This window comes from Capsicum annuum, chromosome 1 (assembly GCF_002878395.1).
Source record: "Capsicum annuum cultivar UCD-10X-F1 chromosome 1, UCD10Xv1.1, whole genome shotgun sequence".
NCBI classification, from domain to species: domain Eukaryota; kingdom Viridiplantae; phylum Streptophyta; class Magnoliopsida; order Solanales; family Solanaceae; genus Capsicum; species Capsicum annuum.
The window spans coordinates 208836238-208849144 of record NC_061111.1 but is presented as its reverse complement, the minus strand read 5'-3'; positions in this window follow the sequence as shown (position 1 = coordinate 208849144).

Genomic DNA, 12907 nt, shown 5'->3' with positions numbered 1-12907 from the left:
TCCTCTTCAAATCAAAGGCAGAGCCAAAATTTGAACCTTGGGGGTACTAAAATTTAAGACGGGTAAACGACCTCAACTAATATATAATTATTGTTATATTAGGAAACGAGTGCCGATAACAACAATATATGCAATGTAATTTCACAAGTAGAGACTGAAATGATAGAGTGTACGCAGACAATTGATTCGATAGACCCTCAACTCAAAAGTATTTAATATATTTAAAATCAAGCTTTTTTACTAAGAAACAGAAAAAGACCAGTATTTTTTAGATCTTTTATAGAAATTTGGTTTTGTTTATTTAATGGTTCTAAAAGAAATGCATAGTTGTTGTTATATTATATTGGGTATGTTGTTGTTGTTGTTGTTATTGTTGTAAATTAGATTAGATTAATTCAATATTTAAAAATTAAAATTTAGATATTCAAAACTATAGAAAAAGTACTATAAAATTATTATTTTTTTACTCATATCAATATAATGAAAAATATATTTTAAAATATTGATCAAATTTTTATATCGGAGAGAGGAGTGATATGATTTTTTTCCATTTGTTAATGGGCAAATAACATAAACCCCAACAATTTGCTATCTAATTACACTTTCTTCCAACTTTTTTCTTAATTACACCAAATCCCATTTAGATACATAACTTAATCTATCAACAGATACATAACTACCAAACTAATTGATTATCAAAAAGAAAAATAATGGTAAGAGATTAAATGACAGAGCAATTAATGGGATTTTGATTGGAATATGTCTCTTAAATTCCTAAAAATTAGTAACAACTTCATAATCCAAATTTGAATCACCACAATCAACATTCTCCAATCATAATTCTCCCAAATCCTCTAAATCAAAATACTGCACAAGATAAACCAAAACTAAATCAGCAAAAAACGTTTAAAAAACTTATACATACCTAATCCAAAATATATAATTGATGTTGATACATAAGATACAACGTGTAGTTTTGAATGAACTATAAATATAATACATATATCTCAGAATATCATAATCTTATGCATAACCATGATAATCACAGGAAAACCTAACAAATGTAATAAATCTGATACATATATATTATATCTATGTATCATTACTATTCTGATTAGTTGTATATATTTGATTTTATAACCATATACATAAAACTTATGTATTTGTACAAAGTATATCTATCAGATACATATATGTAATATCCCGTATTTTCCTAGCTTAATTTAACTCTTAGTACATAAGTTTTCATATATAAAATTTTTACAATACTCAGAATTTTTTAGTTTAGAGTTTACCATTGCATAGGAAATTCAGTTATCTTTCCAACGATATAAAATTTGCCCAAATTCGATACCCGGGTGAAGAGTTATAGCTATTTTCGTAAAATAGTGTACCAACTGACACATCATCGCATCGCAGAGAGGGTGCAAATGACAATTGTCAAAATCAAGTGAGCCATCGCGATCCCACCACATGGCGCCACCAGCCATTTTCCCAATTGTCACTTTTCAGTGTGACTCTACGATTATGGCACATCGCGCCAAAGGTTAAATTTGCATACAATGGGGTACCGCGATTGTACCATGTCGCGCCAAGCTTCCATTTTTCAGTGAGCTGGCGCAATTTCACTATGCTGTGCCAACATGCAAAATTAGAATTTTCAGCTTTCATTATTTAATTTCAAGGACCATTTGGTAATTTCACAAAGCCCATAATCAGTCCTAAACACGTGAATTAATCCCTAAAAAGCTTACTAAGTCATAATTCACTCATTCTTCCCCAAATTAAATCATTCTTTTTCAAAAGGGAAAAACCCTAGCTTCAAAAAATAAGAGCAATCCTCAAGAAAATCACCAAGAGCTTCAAGAATTAAAATACCTAGGTATGTTGGTGTTCATTCATGGGTTCCTTTCACCCATGAAGTCCAAGAATCTCTTTTTAAACATACAAGATCTTAGATTTGTGATTTTTATGCTTGAAATAGATTGAACTCATGTTCATGATGTTAAATAGATTTCAATCCATGATTAATTATGAGTTTCGTGAAATTAGAATAGTATGAATGATGAATTATGTGATTTGCATGCTAAACCCTTGAATATACAATTGATTATTGTATCCATGATGTTCATGTGTTGACTATTATTATGTGAAACAATCATGCTCCCCAAGTGTTTGCTAAAATGCCTATGAGAATTGAATAGTAAAATCATGATATGTCATTATGTGGTCCCATTCATGTACAAGCTCATGCATATCAAGTATTTGACAAAATGTCTAAACGTATGCATTATTAACAAGCAAGTAACATTATTATTCTTTCAAGATTATGCCATGCTTTATTTTTAATACTATCGAGTCATGGGGGCATTCAATACCCGAAAATCTAGTTGTTTACCTAGCGCTAAAGTAGTTATAGAATAGTCAGGTCATGTCACAAAACCATAGTACTCAGTCAGTTAACAGGACTCAATAAATTCAGTCAGTTATAGAACTCAGTAAAACTCAGTATTAGTCCAGTTCAGTTTAGTATAATAATCAGTGTCATTCAGATAGAAGTAGGATTCAGCACCGAGTAAACCCAAGGATGGGGGCTCACTTGCCAGTAGAGAGTGTGATCCTTAGAAGCAGTCCTTACATTCCAGAACTATGTAGCCAGAGTAGGTTGAGACATCAACCTGCCAGTTGAGGGTATAACAATTCTCATTAGAATACCTATCAGATGAGGGTGACTCTATAGCTTGTCTTTACCTGTGGCACGATACTGAAACCTTTCCAGCTAGGGTTACAGGTTCGACCCCAAATCTATACAGAAAAAGAGCATGTTGGTTAAATGATTACTTCCCACAGTTTAGTTTCTATTTTAGTCTTAGCATAGAACTCAGTTCAGTTCTACAGAATCAGGACTATCAGACACAGTCACCCAGTAATCAATAATTTAGATATTAGTAATCTCAGATATCAGTTACTCAGTTAACAGAACTCAGTACTTAGCTTCAATAAAAGCTCAGATACAGTATACATGTATATACACAGTATTACATACTCAATATTTATAGCAGTTTCAGTTATCCATGTACTCTCATATTCAGTTACTGTTCATGCATATGAACCATTGAATTCAACCTTACCTCATCTAGCATACCAGTACATTCCATGTATTGATGCATACTTTCTCTTTGCGCTATAATGTCTCATATCATAGGTTTGAATGCTCAGGTTCCTAACCGCGCTTAGCTAGATTTAGTCAGCAGTATCAGATTTAGTAGTGAGTCCTCATCTATCGAGGATATGCTTTTATTTAAATATTATAGTACCTTTAGTATTTCATTAGTTGGAGTTAGTTGGGGGCTTGTCCTATCAACTCTATATTTAGACAGTTCAGTTAGAATCTTTTCAGACTAGATTAGTTTAGACAGTATTCAGATTTCAGATGCTTTAGCAGATGTTATTATCTATCAGTATTTTAGATTTTGAACCTTATGGCAATTCAACCTAATTTCTGCATTTCTTTTAGTATTATTATTCAGTGCTTACACCAGATACCAACTTATGGGTAAGCTTGTGATCCTTCGGGCTCATAAGCACTGTGTGGCATTCGAGGTGCAGACTCGGGGAATTACAAACTTTATATCAGAGCCTAAGGTTCAACAGTGCCCTAGGGAGTCTGAAAGCCACGTCTGGTAAAGTCTTGTGCATGTGTGTATTGCGTGCATAGTTATGGACAATAGGCTATGAGGTATTTTAGGAAAAGTTTCCCTTCTTTCAGTAGTCATGTCGTGCGAGTAAGCATGAGCTCAAGTTAAACTCTCAGTCTAATTCTTTTCTTCCTTCTGTTTACAGAACATGCCTTCTAAAAAGAACAACGAAAGAAAAAAGGAAACCAGTCAGCACCTCAGCCCATTCAGGAAGATCCCCTAGATGAGCATGTGTCCCATGCAGAATTTAGAGTTGCTTTCAAAACTTTAGACCAATCAGTAGCAGATCAAAATAAATAGTCAGCTGTTGTTCAGGATAACCCATTGGCTAATACTGCTGCATTCTACATTCAGGACTTCACTCGAATGAATCCTTCCTTATTTTCAGGATCAAAGCCTGAAGAGGATCTACAGGATTTCCTTGACCAGGTGTAGAAAGTCATAGATATTATGGGAGTGACTTCCAATGAAAGTGATGAGTTAGCTGCCTATCAGCTTCAAGATGTAGCTCATACGTGGTTTAAGCAGTGAAAGGTAGATAGGGGTACAAATGCAAAGCCCATAGAGTGGGAAGAGTTTGGTACTGCTTTTCTAGATAGATTCTTTCCCTTAGAACCGAGAGAAGCCAAGGTGTTAGAGTTCATCAATATTAGGCAAGGTAACATAAGTGTGAAAGAGTATTCCCTTAAGTTTACTCAGTTAGCCAGGTATGCTCCCCATGTAGTAGAAGACAGTAGGTCCAGAATGAGCAAGTTCCTGTCTAAGATGTCAGGGAGTGTGGTTAAGGAGTGTAGAACTACGATTTTAATTAAGGATATGGGCATATCAAGGCTAATGGTCCATGCTCAGCAGATAGAAGAGGCTAAGAATAAGAAGAGAAAGAGGGAGAATAAGAGATCTAGAACAGGTAGCTTCAATTTCACTCATTCTAAGTTAGAAGACAGTAACCATTCCCAGTTTCTTCCAAAATCTTTGGTTCCAGCTCTATCCTCAGCCAATGCTACAGTACCTAAGTTCAGAAATGGTAACCGAGATAGGGCGCCAGGCTCTAAATCTTAGGGTAGTATTAGCAGTGCTCGAACAAATCCTCTGTGTCAGAAATATGGCAAAAACCATCAGGGTATCTGTAGAGTTGGCAGTGATGTTTTTTACAGGTGTGGCAAGCCAGGCCATAGAATCAAAGATTGTCCTCAGTCAGGTTTACAGGGTCAGTATAATCGTTCCCCAGCTCAGTTCGATCACCCGAATCACCAGGGTGTAACTTCTAGTACCACCAGTAGGCAACGTCCAAACAAGCTCTATGCACTTCAGTCCAGAAAAGATCAAGAAAGTTCTCCTGATGTGGTCACTGGTACGTTGCAGATCGTTTATTTACATGTTTATGCCTTATTAGATCTAGGAGCTTCTCTATCTTTTATAACTCCTTATATAGCAGTCAACTTTAAGGCCAAACCAGAAGTCCTAACAGAACCATTCTCAGTCTCTACCCTAATGGGTTAGTCTATCATAGCCCGGTGGGTAAATAGGAACTATCCGATTATGATATCTTAAAAAGTCACTTCAGCAGACTTAGTAGAGTTAAAGATGATGGATTTCGACGTCATTCTCAACATGGATTGGCTCCATTCATGCTATGCCTCCGTTGATTGTAGAAATAAAATTGTTCATTTTTAGTTTCCAAATGAACCAGTCCTTAAATGGAGGGGTAGTACTACAGCGCTTAAGGGTTAGTTGATTTCATACCCTAGAGAGAGAAAAATGATATCCAATGGATGTGTCTATCATCTCGTGTGATTCAAAGACTCTAGTTCAGAGATTCCCTGTCTTGAGTCAGTACCAGTAGTAAATGAATTCTCAGATGTATTTTCCAAAGATCTTCCTGGAGTTCCTCCCATAAAAGAAATTAACTTTGGAATAGACCTTCTTCCAGATACTCAGCCCATCTCTTACTTTCCATACAAAATGGCTCTAACAGAACTCAAAGAATTAAAAGAATAGTTAAAAGATCTCTTAGATAAGGGATTCATCAGACCTAGCATTTTCCCGTGGGGCGCACCAGTTTTATTCATGCGTAAGAAATACAGTTCTCTCAAAATGTGTATAGACTACCGTCAGTTGAATAAAGTCATAGTCAATAACAAAAATCCTACTTTCTAGAATCGATGACTTGTTTGACCAACTTCAGGGAGCCAGTTACTTTTCTAAGATAGACCTTAGATCAGGCTATCATCAGCTTAGAGTCAGAGAATGTGACATTCCAAAAATAGCTTTTCAAACCCGGTATGGTCACTTCAAGTTTCTAGTTATGTCCTTTGGTCTTACAAATGCCCCAGCAGCTTTCATGGACTTAATGAATCACGTGTTCAAGAAGTACTTGGACATGTTTGTTATAGTCTTCATCGATGAAATTCTTGTCTATTTTCATAGAGAGAATGATCACGCAGATCATCTCAGGATTGTACTTCAGACTCTCAGAGCCTATCAGTTATTCGCCAAATTCAGTAAATGCAAATTTTGGCTAAGGTCAGTAGCGTTCCTTGGTCATACTATTTTCGGTGATGACGTTAGAGTTGATCCTTAAAAGATTGAAGTGGTAAGAAACTGGCCTAGGCCCATTTCTCCATCAAATATCAGGAGTTTCTTAGGCTTGGCTGGCTATACCAACGGTTTTTTAAAGGGTTTTCATATATTTCATACCCCATGTCTAGATTAACTCAGAAGAAAGTCCAGTTTTAGTGGTTAGATTCCTGCGGAAAGAGTTTTCAGGAGTTGAAGACTCAACTCATCTTATCCCCAATTTTGACTCTACTATATGGTTCAGATGGGTTTGTTATGTATTGTGATGCATCCAGAGTAGGATTGGGTTGTGTCCTCATGCATTGGGTTATGTCCTCATGTATAGAGGTAAGGTCATAGCTTATACCTCTTGACAGCTTAAGCCCCATGATAAAAATTATCTGACTCATGATCTCAAGTTAGCAGCAGTAGTGTTTGCCTTAAAGATTTAGAGGCATTATTTATATGGGGTGCATGTTGATCTATTCACAGATCACAAGAGCTTGCAGTATGTGTTCTTTCAGAAAGATTTGAATTTGCATTAGAAAAGGTGGTTAGAGGTATTAAAAGATTATGACATGAGTGTTTCGTATCATCCGGGAAAGGCCAATGTAGTGGCAGATGCTCTCAGTAGATTTTCTATGGGTAGTGTTGCCCATGTTAAGAATGGTAAGAAGAAGTTAGTTCAGGAAGTTTATCAGCTTACCCAACTAGGTGGCCGCTTAGTCGATTCAACAGAGGGTAGTGTATGGGTGCAGAATAGTTCAGAATCATCTCTAGTTTCCAAAGTAAAGGAAAATCAGGATAGGGATCCCAGTCTAGTTAAGCTAAAAGGGTCAGTCAAGGATCAAAAAGTAGAGGTTTTCTCCCAAGGGGGAGATGGTATATTGCGTTGCCAAGGTCAGTTATGTGTGTCATATCTAGATGACTTAAGGCAATGAATTCTTGCAGAAGCGCATGGTGTGCGTTACTCTATTCATCTAGAGGCCATTAAGATATACCGCAATTTGCGGGAGATCTATTGGTGGAGTGGGATGAAGAGGGATATTACAGATTTTATAGCTAAGTGCTCTACATGTCAACAGGTTAAGATTGAGCACCATAAGCCTAGTGGGTATATGAAGGAGTTCAATATTCCCACATGGAAATGGGAAGAAGTGAACATGGACTTTGTAATGGGTTTGCCTCGCACTCATCGTTAGCATGATTCAATTTGGGTAATTGTAGATAGGACGACCAAAGTAACTCATTTCTTGCCAGTCCATACCTTTTATTTAGCCGAGGACTACGCCAAACTCTATATTAGAGAGTTGTTTAGGTTACATAGATTCCCAGTATCCATCATCTCAGAGAGAGATACCCAGTTTACCTCTCACTTCTGGAAAGTATTCCAAAAGGATCTTGGTACCCAAGTTCACCTCAGTAAAGACTTTCACCCTCAGATAGATAGTTAAGCAGAAAGGACCATTCGAACTCTAGAAGATATGTTGAGAGCATACGTTGTTGGTTTCAAAGGTAGCTGGGATGACCACTTCTCTTTGATTGAGTTCACATACAACAATAGCTATTATTCTAGTATTCAGATGGCTCCATTTAAGGCTCTTTATGGTAGGAGATGTATATCTCCAATTGGTTAGTTCAAGGTAGGTGAGGCTGTAATAGTAAGGCCTGACTTAGTGTTTGATACCTTAGAGAAGGTTCAGTTGATCAGAGAAAAGCTTAGGGCAGCCCAAAGTCAACAGAAATTATATGCAGATATGAGAAGAAAGGATCTCGAGTTTGAGGTTGATGATTTTATGTTCTTGAAAATCTCTCCCATGAAGGGGGTGAAGAGGTTCGGCAAGAAGGGAAAGCTCAGTCCTCGATATGTCGGTCCTTACAGAATCTTCAGTCATTTCAGAAAGGTAGCTTATAAGCTTGAGTTGCCTTCAGATCTAGCCTCAATACACCCAGTGTTCCACGTCTCCTTTCTAAAGAAATGCATTGGAGACCCAACATTCGTAGTCCCTTTAGAGGACATAAATATTCAGAATAATCTCTCCTTCGAAGAGGTTCCAGTCCAAATCCTTGATCGTCAGATTCGTAGACTGAGGAATAAAGAAGTTTCCTTAGTCAAAGTTCTTTGGCAGAATCAGTCCGTTAAGTAAGCTACTTAGGAAGCAGAAGAATATATGCAAATCAAGTATCCTCATCTCTTTTCCGCAAATTTAGATTCAGCAGTCTTTCTTAGATTTACTCAGTTCCATGTTCAGTTAGAGTTATAATCTTGGTATTCTTTACCGTTGCATATCATCTTCACGACAGTCATGCATTCATTAATCAATTCAGCCATGTGCTCATGCATCAGATATCCATGTTCAGTATGAAAACTCAGTTTATCAGTAGCTTTAGTCATGTATTCTATGCATCAGACATACATGTTCAGTGTTTAAACTTAGTTTATTAATGTTTCTCATCTTAATCAGTCTCATTCGAGGATGAATGTTCCCAAGGGGGAGATATTGTAATACCCCGTATTTCTCTAGCTTAATTTAAATCTCAGTACATGAATATTTATATATAAAATTTTTAAAATACTCAGAATTTTTTAGTTTAGATCTTACTATTGTGTAGGAAATTTAGTCAGCTTTCCAACGATATAAAATTTGACCAAATCTGATACCCGGGTGAAGAGTTATAGCCATTTTTGTAAAACAGTGTGCCGACTGGCACATCATCGCGTCGTGGAGAGGGTGCAAATGGCAATTGTCAAAATCTAGTGAGCCATCGTAATCCCACCACGTCGTGCCACAAGCCATTTTCCTAATTGTCACTTTCCAGTGTGACTCCGCGATCATGACACATCGCGCCAAGGGTTAAATTCGTATACAGTGGGGTACCGCGATTGTACCGCGTCGTGCCAAGCTTCCATTTTTCAGTGAGCTGGTGCGATTTCACTGCGTCACGCCAGCATGCAAAATTAGAATTTTTAACTTTTGTTATTTAATTTTAGGGACCTTTTGGTAATTTCACAAAGCCCCTAATCAATCCTAAACACGTGAATTAATCCCTAAAAAGCTAATTAAGTCATAATTCATTCATTCTTCCCCAAATTAAATCATTCTTTTTCAAAAGGGAAAAACCCTAGCTTCATGAAATCAATAGCAATCCTCAAGAAAATCACCAAGAGCTTCAAGAATTAAAATACCCAAGTATGTTAGGTGTTCATTCATGGGTTCCTTTCACCCATGAAGTCCAAGAACTTCTTTTTAAACATACAAGATCTTAGATTTGTGATTTTTATGCTTGAAATAGATTGAATTCATGGTCATGATGTTAAATAGATTTCAATCCATAATTAATTATGAGTTTCGTGAAATTAGAATAGTATGAATGATGAATTATGTGATTTCCATGCTAAACCCTTGAATATACAATTGATTATTGTATCCATGATGTTCATGTGTTGACTATTATTATGTGAAACAATCATGCTCCCCAAGTGTTTGCTAAAATGCCTATGAGAATTGAATAGTGAAATCAGGATATGTCATTATGTGGTCCCATTCATGTACAAGCTCATGCATATCAAATGTTTGACAAAATGTCTAAATGAATGCATTATTAACAAGCAAGTAATATTATTATGCTTTCAAGATTATGCCATGCTTTATTTTCAATGCTATCGAGTTCTGGGGGTATTCAATACCCAAAAATTTAGTTGTTTACCTAAAGCTACAGTAGTTACAGAATAGTCTTGGTCATGTCACGAAATCGTAGTATTCAGTCAGTTAACAAAACTCAGTCAGTTATAGAACTCAGTAAAACTCAGTATCAGTCAAGTTCAATCAGTGTTATTCAGATTGGAGCAGGATTCAGCACCGAGTGAATCCAAGGATGGGGGCTCACCTTCCAGTAGAGGGTCTAATCCTTAAAAGCAGTCCTTGCATTCCAGAACTACATAGCTAGAGTAGGTTGAGACATCAACCTGCCAGTTGAGGGTTGATAAGGTGTTTTAACCTGTCAGTTGAGGGTACTACTGTTCTCATTAGAGTACCTATTAGATAAGGGTGACTCTACATCTTGTCTTTACCCGTGGTATGGTATTGACACCCTTCCAGCTGGGGTTACAAGTTGGACCCCAAATCTATACAAAAAAGGGACTTATCGGTTAGATGATTACTTCCCACAGTTTCAATTTCAGTCTCAGTATAGAACTCGGTTCAGTTCTACAGAATCAAGACCATCAGACACAGTCACCCAGTTATCAGTAATCTCAGTATCAGTTACTCAGTTATCAGAACTTAGTACTCAGCTTCAGTAAAAGCTCAGATACAGTATACACGTATATGCATAGTATTGCATACTCAGTATTTACAGTAGTTTCGGTTATCTATGTACTCTCATATTTAGTTACTGTTCATGCATATGAACCCTTGCATTCAGCCTTACCTCATCTAGCATACCAGTACATTGCACGTATTGACACATACTTTCTCTTTGTGTTATGATGTCTCATATCATAGATTCGTACGCTCAGGTTCCTGCCCACTCTTAGCCAGATTCCGTCAGCAGTATCAAATTCAGTAATGAGTCCTCATCTATCGAGGATATGCTTTTAATTCAGTATTACAGTAGGTTCAGTATTTCATTAGTTGGAGTTAGTTAGGGGTTTGTCCCGTCAACTCCATATTCAGACAGTTCAGTTAGAGGCTTTTCAGACTAGTCTAGTGCAGACAGTATTCAGATATTAAATGTTTTAGCAGATGTTATTATTTATCAGTATTTCATATTTTGAACCTTATGGCAATTCAGCCTAATTTCAGCATTACTTTCAGTATTATTATTCAGTGCTCACAGTAGGAACTAACTTATGGGTTAGCTTGTGGTCTTTCGGGATCGTAAGCACCGTATGGCATCCGAAGTTCATACTCGGGGCGTTACAATATAATTCACACCTTTGATAAAATTATTTATTTTTGTCAACTATGTATGAGTGAAGAAACTTTTAACTTATATAGGTTATATCAATGTATCAGTAACAGTTCGATAATTCATATATTTGTAATTTAATAGCCAGATACATAAATCTTATGTATTTGTACAATGTATATATTCCAAATACATATAATGTTGCCTTTGATAAATAATTTTTTTGTGAACTATGTATAACTATGTATCAGTAACAATCCGACCATTCAAAATATGTTTGATTTTATTTTAAAATACATAAATTTTATGTATCTTTACAAATTAGATATGTCATATATATGTTATTCATATCTTTCGTAGAGGGTCTCTTTTTGTAACTTACTTCTTCCTCTTTACAGATGCAATAATCGACTTTTTACTATCACTACCAGTAGTCTTCTATAACTTCTTTATCATAGCCGAGTCATTTTGAAATTTCAATCTATTTTTACGAAAATCAATGTCGTTCATATTATAATGACAAGGCGAAAATTCATAAAGAAAGTTAATGGTGGACAGGTGGAGTTGTTAGACCTAATTGAGTAGTAGATGAGAACATGGTGAAAATTCAAAAAGAAAGTTAATGGAAGTTGTAACTTGAATGTTGAAGTAAAAGATGAGAACATGGTGGAAATTCAAAATGGGTGAGTTGAGAAAATCGTCGGATATATTTTCTGATTTTTGGGCGAGATTTGTGGCACATTAGGCAATAATGTGGGTGAATTTTTTTAGATGTATCATAAAAGAGGCAACTATTTTAAGTAAAAAGATATTTTTGTAATTAGTTTAGTTGGATGGGATTTTAAGTAATAATAGAAACTTAAAGTGTGGTTATAAGTAATTTATCTTAATTGGTCACCTCATGCTATTTTTGAAAATCGTCGGATATATTTCTTGATTTTTGGGCGAGATTTGTGGCACATTAGGCGATGTGGGTGAATTTTGTTTAGATGTATTATAAAAGAGGCAACTATTTTGATTAAAAAGAAATTTTTGTAATTAGTTTAATTGGATGAAATTTTAAGTAATAATAGAAACTTGAAGTAATTTATCCTAATTGGTCACCTTATGCTATTTTTGAAAATAACGTTTTTTTCCTAAAGAAATTCCAAAGGAGGAAATACCAATAGAAAATATATGTTTGTAGTTGGGTTCGACCCACAACCAAGGATGACATATAACCTTTAAACCTCCTTCCTTGCCACTTGCCACTAAGCCTTTACTTCAGCCTTTGTTGGAGGTTCCACTTAATAATAAATATACATTTCCTGAAATTTTTAATGCAAATACAGATGCGCAAAAGCTACTGGATTCATCCAAACCCAAACCCCCGTAATTCACTGTGGCTCTGCCCTTGCTTCAAATCTCCGGTCATTCACTTTCATCTGCCACTTTTTACCAGCCTTTTTAAGTATTGCATGTTCAATGTGTTCATGTCCCTTCAAATACTTCAAGAAACCTATAGAAATATTCTACAGTACAACAAATATGCAGAACCAATAAAACTTTGTCCCAAAATATGTCAAAAACTCTAAAAAAAGGGGGATTCAATAAGTTGTACATGTCCCCACATACAATAATAACTAATCTCAATCCCAAACAAGTTGGGATGGGCTATTTGAATCTCCGCTTGTTCATTTAAGCTCATTTCATATATCTATCATTATCATATATACTAACTAAAACAAAAGTAAAAAATAAGT